This window comes from Gracilinanus agilis, chromosome 1, assembly GCF_016433145.1.
Source record: "Gracilinanus agilis isolate LMUSP501 chromosome 1, AgileGrace, whole genome shotgun sequence".
Taxonomy (NCBI): Eukaryota; Metazoa; Chordata; class Mammalia; order Didelphimorphia; family Didelphidae; genus Gracilinanus; species Gracilinanus agilis.
Window position 1 is genome coordinate 169,599,328 of NC_058130.1, and position 14,580 is coordinate 169,613,907.

Below are 14,580 nucleotides of genomic sequence, written 5' to 3' on the forward strand. Positions count from 1 at the left end.
TGTACAGATGGTCATGAGCTCATACAAAGAACAAAAGTACAAAAGTTCATTCGTGGCCTGAATTTTTAATGTAACTCAACTCTCATGTACCAGTCTCTAGATTCTGAAATATGCCATAGATAACAGCAACCAGATTAACATTCTCAGGACCTTTTGTTCAGTACTTATTCATACACTGGGGTATCTTGTACCAGTGCGATAGGTCAGCAGTTAAAAATAAGCCCCAACACATCTAAGCAAAAATGGGAGACTATGGATATGGAATACAGCATGTACTGTCAAATACAGTTGATTTGTTGGCTTTACTGAACTTTTTTTTTTCTCTTTTCATTAAGAAAGGCTAACTGAGTAGGGAACAAGGAGGGAATTGAATGTGATATAAAAACAAAATGTATCAGTAAAAATAAGATGATAAAACATACTTCCTAACTGCTATGAAAAATTAACTGCAGCCAGTACCCTTTTTCTTGTTACCCAGAGTAGAATTTTGGATTTTAAAAAGGGAGAATTTTGATATTAAGTTTGAAATATCCCACTCTGATTGAATTAAGTTGCAATTCACCCAAGCCCTTTGAGAGAGTTAAGAACAAACATAGCTAGTCAGCAAACTATTTAAGATAATGTGAGCCTGTGTTCTTTGCTGTCATCTTAAAGGCCAAGCTACAGGACTCCTGGCATTTTGGAAGACACTTGCCTCTTGTCCCTCCATGACTCCCTGGTAGCTGGAAGACCCATCTCTGATCATAACTGAGTCAGAGTCCCCCCATATCAGAGGAGCTCAGAAAAATGACATCACATGAAGCATAAAATTGGACTGGAAAAAGGAAATAGGTTTCTTTTGTCTTGGAACCATGGAGAGAGGAGTTGGTTGGCACTGACCAGGGGCAAGGGGTGAGAGGAGGCATCTAGAAGAGCACCAGTGAAGGAGAGCACTGGCTAGAGAAGCCCTGGTACACACACACCATTGGGCTCAGGGCTGCCCAGGAGAGCATTCCAAGTGCCCCTGAGATCTGGGTGAGAAGCTGGCAAAGCCAGCTGGTGGAGGAGGCATGGGAAGGGAACAGCGGGCCACATGTGGCTGGAGGCTTTGCCTTCTCTGACCAGCTTTTAAAATTATTTAATAAATACTTGTAAATTAAGATACAGTCTCCAGAAGATTTTAATCTTAACATTCTGGGGCATCTGCTTTTTGACAAATCACATCTTCCCTTTGGTGTTATCTATTTGGCCATCTTTTGTTTGTTTTTGGTGTTATCTATTTGGCTATCTTTTGTTTGTTTTTCAATCTTTTAAAAAAGCTTTTTTTTAAAGAATTATGGCTAAGAAATAAATTGATTTTAAAAAATTAGATCTGAACTGGTCAGCCATTAGCAGGCCCTTAATTTAATATTTCATTAACCATATTCTATAGTCTCGGAAAGAGAACATACTTTTTCCGAAAGTTACATACTGGTCAAAAATTACTAGCTGTTCTGAACTTTGAAATAACTAAATTATGGTGATGGAGTCATATTTCCCTTTCTCACTTTTCTGGACCCCCAAAGTATTTTCTTAAATATACTTTTCCTAAATAATTTGTGTTTCCTATTGCATTATAGTTTTTTATCTTCTCAGAATATAAGCTTCTTAAGGTTACTCAATATATGGTTTATTATGTGAATGGTGTCTTGGTGGAAAGAATAGAAGACTGGGAGCTAAGAAATCTGAGTGACAAAAAGAAGAATGTGCCAGTTGATAGGGCATTTTAACATGTGTCAAATACTTTTCTCACAATCCAGAGAGAAAGATTAAGTGTTTTAGTTCTGGCTCCACCACTAATAAGGTGTGTACCTTTGGTCAAGTCATTAAATCTCTGGGCCTCAGTTTTCCTATTTGTAATCTGATAAGTTGATTGAACCAGGTGATTCCTGAGGTCTTCTTCCTCTAACCCCTCAATTTTATGCTTAATAGAAAGAGTGGAGAAAGTACAGTTGGCAGCCCGTTTTCTTTCAAGAACTAGAACTAGTTGAATACATTCTATGTACCTATGAATAACTATTTTTCCCCATCCAGACACAGTGGAGAGAATAGATAACTATGTAGTTTTATGTGTCTTCTCTTTGATCTCTGCTTTTTTGTGTCTATTGTACTCTCTTACCTTCTAATACTAAAATCTTCAGTTTGTTGATATCTAGCTTCCTCTAAAATTAACACACATGGAATGTATTTATGTTTTACTAAGTTGTTATATTGCTTTAAGCTTGTTACGGCTGACTTCTATCTAAAGTGTCAACTTAAAGGGAACTACATTTTTGAGTAATTTTCTTATTTTGAGAAAAATTCACTTTTTTCAAGGCTATATATGTTTCTGATTCCAATGATCTTATTCACTTGGATAGGCAGGGCATACTGTTTACTTTGTTACTAAAAGCTCCCTATTGTAGTCTCTAGAATACTACGGAATAATAATATAGCAGTGTTCTGCCACTAGAATATCTTTTCCAAAACTTTGAAAAAAGGATCCAGAGATGATCTATAGCTGTTTCATGCAAGCCTATCAGTTATATGTAATATAGAAATTTCCTCTCAAATTATATGAAATGAAGTCAATGGTTTAAACCCAAAATTTGGTATACTTTTCCAGGACATAGTGGTATTTTTGAGTTTGAGGTGCATCCTGGCTGGCCTTGGGAGTCAGAAAGATCTGGGTTCAGATTCTGGCAGTGCCTTACTGTATAACCATGAGAAAAGTCATTTAAATGTCTTAGAGCCTTGGGCTCTGGGTAGAGAAAGGCAAAAATCAAAAGAGCTAGCCAGTCAACAAGAATTTATTTACTTATTTTAAAAACCCTTACCTTCTGTATTGGAATTGTTACTCTGTCCACTGTGCTATTTAGCTATCCCTCAGCAAGCATTTATTAAATACTTACTGTGCGCTAAATGTTGGGGATAATGAGACAAACAAACAAACAAAAAAAAACCCAGTCCTTCCCTTGGAGGTCTAATGGGGACTACATGCAAACAATTATGTTCAAACAAGATATAAACAGGATAAACTGGAAGGGGAGTCTAAGCTAAGGAGGACTGGGAAAGGTTTCTTACAGAAGGTGGGACTTCAGCTGAGATTTGAAGGAAGCCAAGAGTCAGAGAGAGATAAGAGAGATCATTCCAGGTATAGGGGACAGCCAGTGAAGATGGATTGTCTTTTTTTATTATTCAGTTTATTTATTTAATTGATTTGTAATTTTTTCCCATGGTTACATGATTCATGTTCTTTCCCTCCACTCTTCCCACTCCCCTCCCGTAGAAAACAAGCAATTCCACTGGGTTTTACATGTGTCATTGATCCAGACCTATTTCCATATTATTGATATTTGCAATAGAGTGATCATTTACAGTCTACATCCTTGATCATATCACAATCGAACCATGTGTTCAAGCAGTTTTCTTCTATGCCTCTACTCCCACAGTTCTTTCTCTGGGTGTGGATAATGTTCTTTCTCATAAGTCCCTCTGGATTGTCCTGGATCATTGCATTACTGCTAGTAGAGAAGTCCATTATATTCAATTGTGCCTCAGTGTATCAGTCTCTGTGTACAATGTTTTCCTGGCTCTGCTCCTCTTGCTCTGCATCAGTTCCTGAAGGTTGTTCCAGTTCACATGGAATTCCTCCAGTTCATTATTCCTTTGAGCACAATAGTATTCCATCACCAGCAGATACCACAATTTGTTCAGCCATTCCCCAATTGAGGGATATCCCCTCATTTTCCAATTTTTTGCTGCCACAAAGAGTGCAGCTATAAATATTTTTGTACAAGTCTTTTTCCTTATTATCTCTTTGGGGTATAAACCCAGCAGTGGTATGACTTGATCAAAGGGCAGGCAGTTTTTTAAAGCCCTTTGGGCATAGTTCCAAATTGCCATCCAGAATGGTTGGATCAATTCACAACTCTACCAGCAGTGCGTTAGTGTCCCAATTTTGCCACATCCCCTCTAACATTTCTTACTTTCCTTTGCTGTCATATTAGTCAATCTGCTAGGTGTGGGAAAATGGAGTGTCTTGTTCAAGGAATGGCTCAGAGGTGGGTGTCACTTGTTTTCAGAGTATATGAGGTGAGTGAGGAATAAGAAGTCTGGAAAGGGAGGCAGTTGGGTGACTCAGTTAATTGAAAGCCAGACCAAAATATGGGAGGTCCTGGCTTCAAATGTGACCTCGGACACATCCTAGCAGCTGTGTGACCCTGGGCAAGTCACTTAACCCCCATTGCCTAACCCTTTCCGCTCTTCTGCCTTTGAACCAATACATAGTCTAAGACATAAGGTAAGGTTTTAAAAAAGAAAACTGGAAAGGTAGAAAGAAAGAAAGCAGCCAGGTTGTGAAAGACTATGAAAACCAAACAGGCTTTTGTGATTTGGTAAGTGATAGGGAGCCACTGGAACAGATTGAATAGGGAAGGTGATAGGGTCAGACCTGCATTTTAGGAGGCTCAGTTGACAGTTGAGTAGAAGGTGAAGTAGAGTAGAAGGAAGTTTGAGGTCAAGCGTACCCACCTTTGAAACACCTGTCTTATATTATTATTGGGGAAAGCAACCAGTACAGAGGCAAGTACAAACATATAGAGCAGTAACTAATTGGGGAAGAGGAAGCTTCAGAAGTGGTCTTGTATAGGAGGCAGTACTTGAGGTGAGCCTCCACAGAATCTGGGAAGTACAAAACAATTACAGAGTTGTTGATCTTCAGGAGTGGAGGGAGTTTACATCCACAAGTGCCTTGTCATTGAAATCACTAGTCCAGACTAAAAATAAAAAAGTTTCCAGTGTTCAGCATATAATAAATACTTATTAAATAAATACTTATTAAAGTGCCTGTCTGTGCAAAAGGCATCAAGGGATACAGACAAAAGCAAAGTAGATCCTTTCCTCAATTCTTACATTGTGTATAGGAGGGTCATATAGCATGTTCACAAATCCAAAGTAACACAGAATAATTAAGAGGCAGTGAGAAGTTAGAAAATAGAATGTTGGAGTCAGGAAGATTGGAGTTCAAATCCAGCCTCAGATACTAGCAATTCAGTGGTGGGCCAGTCATGTAACTACTTGTCTGCCTCAGTTTCCTTATTTATACAATGGAGATAACACCTACCTCCCAGAGTCATCGTGAATATAAAATGATATATTTATAAATGTTTTGTAAACCTTGAGGCGCTATAGAAATACTAGCTATTAAATTTCAAGAGAAAATAAGTGCTAATAACAGGGTATGGGGAGGAAGGTAGGATCAGGAAAGGCAACCTGTAGGAAGTCAGGCATCTGTTAGGTATAGATGGGATAGTGCATTCCAGACAGAGGGGACCACTTGTGCAAAAGACTCAGGGGCCAGAGAGCAAATATTGTGTGTATTTGTGGGCAGCTAGTAGGTCAGTTTTGAAAAAAAGCTTCGTGAAGTGAAATAATATAAAATATTGCACTGGAAAGGTGGAATTATGGAAGACTTAAAATCTGGAAGGGCAACTTGTCCAATTAAGAAGCAATGAATGTAGACTGAGTGCAAAGAATGTAATAAATGGAAGAATGCTTTTTTTTAGAGGATGCTGTTTTCTGTTGACATTTCAAAAAGTAGGAATATTCCCATAATATGCCTATCAAATTTCAATTGTATCAATTAAACCAGATTTCATATTTTGTGTAGTTACTATGGTGATAAGTGCTATAGAATTGTTCAGAGTACCATTGTGACATAGCCTAACATGAAAGAACCTGCCTAGAATTTCCTTTTACGTTGTTCACCGAGACTTGTTAAGTCTCGAAGCCCTGCCCTTCCAGGCATTGAGTAGTGGTGTCCAATTCCTCCTTTTTTAGACTAGTACTTAATCTCCAGCCCTCCAATATCTTTTTAGCCAATAAAGTCAGGACCCACTGAAGAATAGATCTTGTCTTTGTTTCTGAATAACTTGTGAGTGAAGAAAGGTGAGTGTATATATGGCATAGCAGCAGTTTTCTAATCTAATGAGAGCACCAACCATTGATTTCTGGGAGTCATATGACGATGAAGCTTATCATTTACTTGCAGAGATGCTATTGTTCAAAATATAGGTATCCCTTCTACGTTGATTTTTTTTTTCCCATCACAGTTTCAATATATTGTGGGTTGGCACAAGAAATTAAATGGGAATGTTTGGAGAGTTTTGTAGAAGCCACAGACAAGAAATGAAGGCCAGCAGATGTCATAGAAAAAGTTTAGAAACTCGGAAATGCATTAAATATATGTATAGTATTATATAATTTCAACATATTTTATCTTTTAATAGCTTAAATATACACAATCTTTTTAAAATTTAAAAAGGGTAAAAAGTTAGTTTGCAAAAAGAACACAAAAGCTAGCAGGTGACATACAAAGGCCACAAGAGTTAACAATGACCTCATATATCTTATGACTAAATACTTAACCCCTGTTCTACAATAATGTACTGAATACACCCCATAAAAGAAAAAATGAGAAGAGGGCCAAAAAATTTTATGCAGAAGGAAAATCTGTATTTTGAAAATCCTTCAACTACATGCTTATATATCTTGTGTTATATATTTCTATATTAAAATTCCACATATCCTCAATCTCAGTGATGGAAATAGATTTTAAAAAGTCAACCCACTTAGTCCATGACCTGGAACTTGTTAGGCTCAGATTGAAAAATCAAATGGAAGTTATGGCTCCTTCCCCACAGGTAGGATTAGCTTCTTGAGTTTCAGGCAGTTCTTATATATTGGGGAAATCACATGTCATTCATTAAACACCTACGGCATTTCTCAATTATTTCTTTCCCCTTCAACCAAAAACACATAACATAATTTCTCAGAAAAATTTTTTGTTATCAGAGCTGAAGTTACAAGTTAAAAAGAATGCTCAAGTCAAAGCTGAGGTAAAAAGACCTTCAGCCTTTTAAAGGTTCACCAGCCAGTATTTTGTGATTGCACCAACAAATGGCAATTCCCTTTGTCTCTCCAGATAGTGTTATTTTAAAAGATCTTAGCTTCTGGGGTGGCTAGGTGGCTCAGTGTATTGAGAAGCCAGGCCCAGAGATGGAGGTCCTGGGTTCATATATGGCCTCAGGCACTTAATAGCTGTGTGACCCTGGGGAAGTCACTTAACCTTCATTACCTAGCTCTTAATGCTCTTCTGGCTTAGAACTGACACACAGTATTGATTCTAAGATGGAAGGTAAGGGTTTAAAAAAAAAAAAAAAGATCTTAGCTTCTTCTTGCCGTTGAGGATCCTCAGATTAGACACAACTCTCATATATTTGCCAAAACTCACTTGTGTCCAACTCCCTCCACTTCCATGGTTTCTTTGCCTCAGCCTCTGTATTGCTCTCACTCTTTACAATTACCAACATCTCCTTTTTAGATTTGACTAAAAAGTCACTGCAATCCAAGGTAGTTTTCTTCTGTCAGGAATGCCTTTCCTCTTTTGGTGCAAATCTTAATATTCTTCAGAAGAACCCAGCTCAAAGCCTTTCCTGACTATACAGACTGAAAGCCATCTATCCTATCTATATATCACTTATTTGACAATCATGTACTACTTCTTTTGAAAAATACTAAAAGCCTATCCTTAAGTGACCCTGGGTAAATCGTTTAATCTCCCATTGCCTAACCCTTATTGCTCTTCTGCCTTGGAATTAATACATACAGTATTGATTTTTAGACAGGAGGTAAGGGTTGGTTTTTTTTTTTTTTGGTTATTGTTTTTTAAAGCTCATTGTTGAGCATGCACACAACCAGCCTTTTAAAATAACTTTATAATTGCATTTAATGGCAACATAAAAAGTACCATGATTTTTCAGATGCTTCTCGTATATCCTCATGAAGTTTCTTTTTCCATTTGCATCCTTTTTTCTCTTGTCATAGTATGTATTCTTTCTTGCTTTTCTCTTGAACTGTTAATTTTGTATTGCTTTTCTCATTCTGTATTATCTCTTCAACTGGTTTATAATCTCTTTGAGAGCAGGGATTATATTTTATTAGTGCAGCATAATGCCTTAGGAGCTTAATAAATATTTCTTGATTTGAGTTCTTTCTTGAGTATTCTCATCCTATTATTTTGCTTTGGGTCTCTTTATCTCTTATATTTTATTTAGACTGAATTGGGTCACTTCCCACCTATTGGTAGACTGTTATGAAAATGTTTTTACCTAATTTTATTTGAATTTTGTGTGTGTGTGTGTGTGTGTGTGTGTATTTCCTCTATTTTCTTCACTCTGGCAGCTGATAATCTTTCATTGCTACTTGTTGGCTTATTAAAATCCAGTGCTGAAGTATGTTGTTTGAATTTCACTGTAGTTTGAATGTGTTTGATTTTTCTCCTCTTCCCTACTGTTGTTGCATTTGAGTTCACAGAAGTTTTATGGGTATACTGTTGTCAAGCCCACCCCAGATTGCCTTGTGACCCCACACTATCCCCACCTTCTTTATGTCATCTCTCTCTTTGGTTGTCATTTTGTTCCCAGCCTTCCCCTTTCTCACCAAATAGCTGGTTTTGAAAAAACAAAACAGAAGAGAGATCCATCTTCTCCTAAGCTTGAGCCTTTTTTCATTTTGTGGCATCAGATTTTTTACACATGAATTGTGTGGGTTGATAGAATCATTTGCCTTTTAAAAATATATTTTGTCTCTTAGCACATAAATGTCTATGAAGACAAGGATTAGCTTATGTCTTACATATAAAGAGTAACAAGCAACAGTGGTAAAGGGAACAGAATATAATATACTATGTACATCGTTTCCTACTAGGAGTCTTGGCACCTGTTGATAAGAAGTGACTTCACTTACCTTATTAAGTAGAACACAATAGATGGCCCCGGGATTCCTTGCAATGCTTTGGGTTTATATATATATTTTATTGATAATTTGTTTCTTAACAATGGTTTAAAAATAGTCTATTGAAAAGACATGAATCTTTGCCATGTTTGGGAGCTTTGAGAGGTCATGAGAAGAACTACATCTCTTCAGTAGATCCATGATTTCTTTGGCATGAATGTTTTCCCCCATTAATGCAGATTACAGTTTATCTACATTCCCTCATCCTTTGCAACTTTTGTCCATCTGGATCCCCTGATAGTAGCAGGACTGATAACAGTTCAAAAGTCTTCTCTCAGTATGGGACTGTACCATCTCCTCTTGGGTAACATGTCTCTCTTATGATATCTTTTATATGACATAAATAGCCATAAGACATTAATGTGACTGTTGTTGTATATAGACCACTTTAGCTGCCACCATTGATTGGCAATCATCCAGTGGTTTCTAGTATATAGGCCAGTTATTACAAAGGGTCTTTGAATCTATAGACAACATTTCCTCTGTAGCCTGCATAAATAAATATATAGCTTGTAAATGAGTGTTATTTTTTAATGTACTTAGATGTTATTGTGATCAATAAACACAAATTCATTTAAGAGTTACCAAATGCATAATAACTTTGTCATATATTTTCCCTTAAACTATAATGTTGGAAGGAATTTGGGTTTTATAATTTTTTTTAAATTTTTTTAGCCTTAGAATGGATCTTATTCAAAGGAAATCCCATAGTAAAACCTTTTGGTTTTTCTAAAGCAGAAATGCGTACAATTGAGATGGGCACTGTCACAGTTGTTTCTCAGAAGAATTGAACCTGATGGTGTGTATCCAAATGAATGCCCAAGGATCAACCTGCATTTTTTTCTTCTTAAGAACTTATCAGCCTGAGAAATCTGTACTTTATTGGTATACACTCTACTTTGGGTTGAGAAATATGGAAATAGATGTTCACTTAAGGTTTCTTCTAGCTCTTGCTATTAACTTTGTAGTTTCTGAGCATAGGCCAGTGTGTGGATTTTTACAGAAGAGATTAGTTTTCTAGCTTGGTTTGCCATTTGATTGTGCTTTCTACTTTTATCCTGACAATGTAAGAATGTAGGGACTAGTAAGTTTGCCCCAGTTGATTTATGCCAATTGGCACTCCAGTTATTTAATCTTGTAATACCCCATGATTCCTTTCCTTGAAAATTATTTTCTGTCATCTTGACAACAAAAATCAGAAGCAAAGTTCATGGAATTAAAATGAAAGTGAAAAATCTTCTGAGTAAGATTGCTTTTTGTGAGTTAGAGAGAAGTTAAGGATGCTTGTGCTTTGAAACATTTAAGAGCTGAGGGACTGAGTTAGAAGGTAGGTGGCTTAAATTCTAGTTGAGGTGTTGCTGCTACTACCTCATTCACTCCATGTATAGGACCTTGGGGCCTTCAGATCATTGACTTTGAGTCGCAAAACTGACCTTACAAGTCATATATACATGTTACAAGTCATTCCTTCATTTTACAGGTGAGGAAAATGAGACTTAAAAAGAGAGCTTAAATGAATTGTTTCAAATCATTCAGGCTTGGACCCAGGTTTGGTCATGCCCAATATTCACTCTTTCCACTGCCACTGCCTCATTGAGAAGGGCACTCATACAAATCTCAGACTTCTGAAAGTATTCATCCAAATGGAAGGTACACTTTTCCTTACAATTAAGGCTTATATAAAACCCATATTTGGTGTTACTTTTCTGAGTATACATATCTTTCCCCTTTTTTTAAAATTGCCTCTTGAATATCTCTACCTGGGATACCCTCCTGGTATATCAGATTCAACATGTTGCAAAACTTGTCTCATAAGCTCACTCCCACATATCTGTCCTTTCTCTCACATTCTCATCAGTATCCCATCTTCCATCACTATCTAAAACCCGGCATCACTTTTTCCCATCCTAGGTGCAGGCTACATCTTTTCTCACCTGGCTGACTTCTGTGATAGTCAAACTGTTCATCAAATTGTTCATCAGCTCTCCTGACCTGAGCAATCTTATGGGTCTGCTGTTCCGATTGTGCCACTGCCATCTGCTGAATGTAAAATCCTAATCCTGGTATTCAAGGTCCTCTGCAGTTTTTCTTCACTGTACCTTTCCATCTTACACCTTACACACTTGGACCTAATCCTTTTATAGATACTTCTATCTCTCAGTCCTTGGTCATGTCCATCTCCTGTGTCTGGAATGAAATCTTCTCCCTCATCTTTGTTGAAAAATCCTTTCCTTCCTTCAAAGTCTGTGAAGCTTTTCCTGATGGTTGGATAATAGGATAAAAATTTAGAGTTGGAGGGGACCTTGGAGGCCTTTGCTTTACAGATAGGAAATTGAAGTTTCAGACAAGTTAAAAGGCTAAGGCTTTCCATATTTCCTCCTGTTCATACTTATTAGTTTAATAGTGCTATTCCATTAATATTCAGTTATATTACTTTATCAATTTTATTTGGCCACTTGACATATAGTCTTTTGCAAATAAAAATAATGCTATGATTTTTATACAACTGTATCCTTTTTTAAAATTATTTATTTATTTACTTGTTTTTTTCCCAACTGTATCCTTTTTTCCATTTCATGATACCTTTTGGAAATCATCTGAGCAGTGGAATTTTTAGATCAAAGGATCTATAATATATCTGAAATATTTACACCAGGCTACCCATTTCCCTGCAGCCCCACTAGCATTGAATTTGATCCTTTTTGTGTTGTGCTATTTTTGCCAATTTTGCTAGATCTATGCAGTCATTTCTTAACATTGACTAGATTTTAATTTCTATGATTATTAGGCAATTGGAATATCTTTTCATATGACTTTTGATATTCCTAAAATTATTTATACCCTTCATTATTGTTAAATTGGAGGGTAAGCTTTATGTCTTTTTACCCTTTTATATTTTTACACATCCTTTCATAGATATGTATTAGTTTCTTAAGAATTCTAGATCAGTCATTTATTTTTATCTTTATTTAATATTTATACCATTCATTTAATATTTATATTATTTATTTATTTATCAGCCATCTAGTCAGACATTTATTAAGTCCTTAGGATGTGCTAAGCACTATGCTAACACTTGGGAAACAAATGCAAAAGTGAGATGGTGGTCCTTGCCATAAAAGGATTTATATTCTACTGGGGAGATAAAATATATTCACAGGATATATTCTAAATAACTAAAGCAGTATCTGCTACAGTGGCCCAACAACTGGGGGGAAAGAGTATTTTATTTAAGAAGACAGTGCTTTCAAGAATATCAAGGGAACTAATGAAAAAAAGTAAAGGATAGGGGCCTAGCAGTACCAGATCTTAAACTGTACTACTATAAAGTGGTGATCATCAAAACAATATGGTACTGGCTAAGAGACAGAAGGGAGGATCAGTGGAATAGACTAGGAGTAAATGACCTCAGCAAGATAGTGTACAATAAACCCAAAGATCCTAGCTTTGGGGACAAGAACTCGCTATTTGGCAAAAACTGCTGGGAGAATTGGAAAAACAGTATGGGAGAGATTAGATTTAGATTAGCATCTTACACCCTTATACCAAGATAAATTCAGAATGAGTAAATGACTAAAATAGAACGAGGGAAATTATAAGTAAATTAGGTGAACATAGAATAATATACCTGTCATATTTATGGGAAAGGAAAGAATTTAAGACCAAGTAAGAGATAGCAAACATTGCAAAATGTAAAATGAATAATTTTGATTACATTTAAATTAAAAAGGTTTTGTAGAAACAAAACCAATGCAACCAAAATTAGAAGGGAAGCAACAAATTGGGGAAAATCTTTATAACAAAAACCTCTGACAAAGGTCTATTTTATAAAGAGGTAAGTCAATTGTACAAAAAAAAGAAAGCCATTCTCCAATTGATAAATGGGCAAGGGACATGAATAGGCAGTTTTTGGATAAAAAATCAAAACTATCAATAAGCACATGAAAAAGTGTTCTAAATCTCTCATAAGTAGAGAAATGCAAATTAAAACTACTCTGAGGTACCACCTCACACCTGGCAGATTGACCAATATGGCAGTAAAGGAAAGTGATTGATGTTGGGGGGATGTGGCAAAATTAGGACACTAATACACCACTGGTAGAGTTGTGAATTGGCCTGATCATTCAGGTGGGCAATTTGGAATTATGCCCAGAGTGCTTTAAAAAAATGCCTGCCCTTTGATCCAGCCATACCACTGCTGGGTTTGTTATACCCCAAAGAGATAATAAGGAAAAATACTGCAGAAAAATATTTATTGCTGTGCTCTGTGTAGTGGCAAAAAACTGGAAAAGGAGGGGGTGTCCTTTGATTGGGGAATGGCTGAACAAATTTAGGTATCTGGTGATGATGGAATACTATTGTGCTGAAAGGAATGATAAACTGGAGGAATTCCATGTGAACTGGAAAGACCTCCAGGAATTGATGCAGAGTGAAAGGAGCAGAATCAGGAGAACATTGTACACAGAGACTCGTACATTATGGCACAATCGAATGTAATGGACTTTTCTACTACCAGCAAGGACAATTCAGAGGAATTTATGAGAAAGAACGCTATCTACATCCAGAGAAAAAACTATGGGAGTAGAATCGCAGAAGAAAACATATGATCGATCACGTGGTTTGATGGGTACATGATTGGGGGTTTTGACTTTAAATGATCACTCTATTGCAAATATTAATAATATGGAAATAGATTTTGAACAATGGCACATGTATATAACCCATTGCTTGTCAGCTCTGGGAAGGGAGAGGGAAGTTGGGTGGGAAAAATCATGAATCATGTAATAATGGAAAAGTATTCTTAATTAAAAGAAAAATAAGGCAGTGCTTAGGATCATAGTCTTGAAGGGAGCAAGAAGTTTCAAGAGTCAGAGTTGAAGAGGGAGAACATTATAGGTCATGCAAGACAGCCTGTGCTGAGGTACAGAGTTGAGAGATAGGAAACTTTTGTTGGATTATTTGAATTGGACCTGGACTAGTGATTTCACTGTATAGGGAACTCTGATTAGGGCCTGCTTTGCCAGAGTGTTGCCTGGGTCACTAAGAGGTTAAGGAAGTTACCCGTCACATAGAATGATAGATCAGAAGTGAGCGCAGGTCTTCTTGAGGACCTAGATGACTTTCTATCCACCACTTGCATCGTGTTATAAATTAGTGAAAGTATTTCCCTCTAGTCTTACACTTTAGAGGTTGTGGTTTGTCAAGTACAACTTGACATTATTTGTGGGACACAGAATGGGATAAGAGAAATGGGATTGGCATCAGGAGGGTCAAAATATAGGTTTACAGACAGACTCAAAGGCCTCTTGCTAATCAGTGACCAAGTTTAATGATTTGGAGTACATACTTTATAGAGAGAGTAATGTAGGCTAAGGGATTGGGTAAGCCTTTTGCAGAGACTGGTTAGTAATGATTTACAAGATAGAGACAATGGATATAGATTACCTCAGTGGTTCTAAACAATTTTCTATAGGTGGTAATTCAATATGTGAGTGTGTGTAACCATCTAATAGAGTTTCTCATAGAATTCCTGTATCAGTAATTTCTTGGAAGGACATTTAGTATTTGGGGAGGATTTGGATTGAGTTCTCATGGTGGGGGTAGGGGTGGCAAACTACGTGTCTGACTACTAAACTATGGCTGTAATTTTACTGGGGCCTACTCTCACTACTAGGGCTACAGTGGTTCTTGTGCACACTTGATCAGAAGCATTGGTTTTGTTTCCAA

At 36.7% G+C, this 14,580-nt stretch overlaps 1 protein-coding gene across 3 annotated transcripts in view; it reads left to right on the forward strand.

Moving 5' to 3' along the window:
* Positions 1 to 14,580, forward strand: part of HMOX2 (heme oxygenase 2) — a 33,702-nt gene that overhangs the window by 11,198 nt on the left and 7,924 nt on the right. The gene's annotated exons all lie outside the window — the stretch shown is intronic.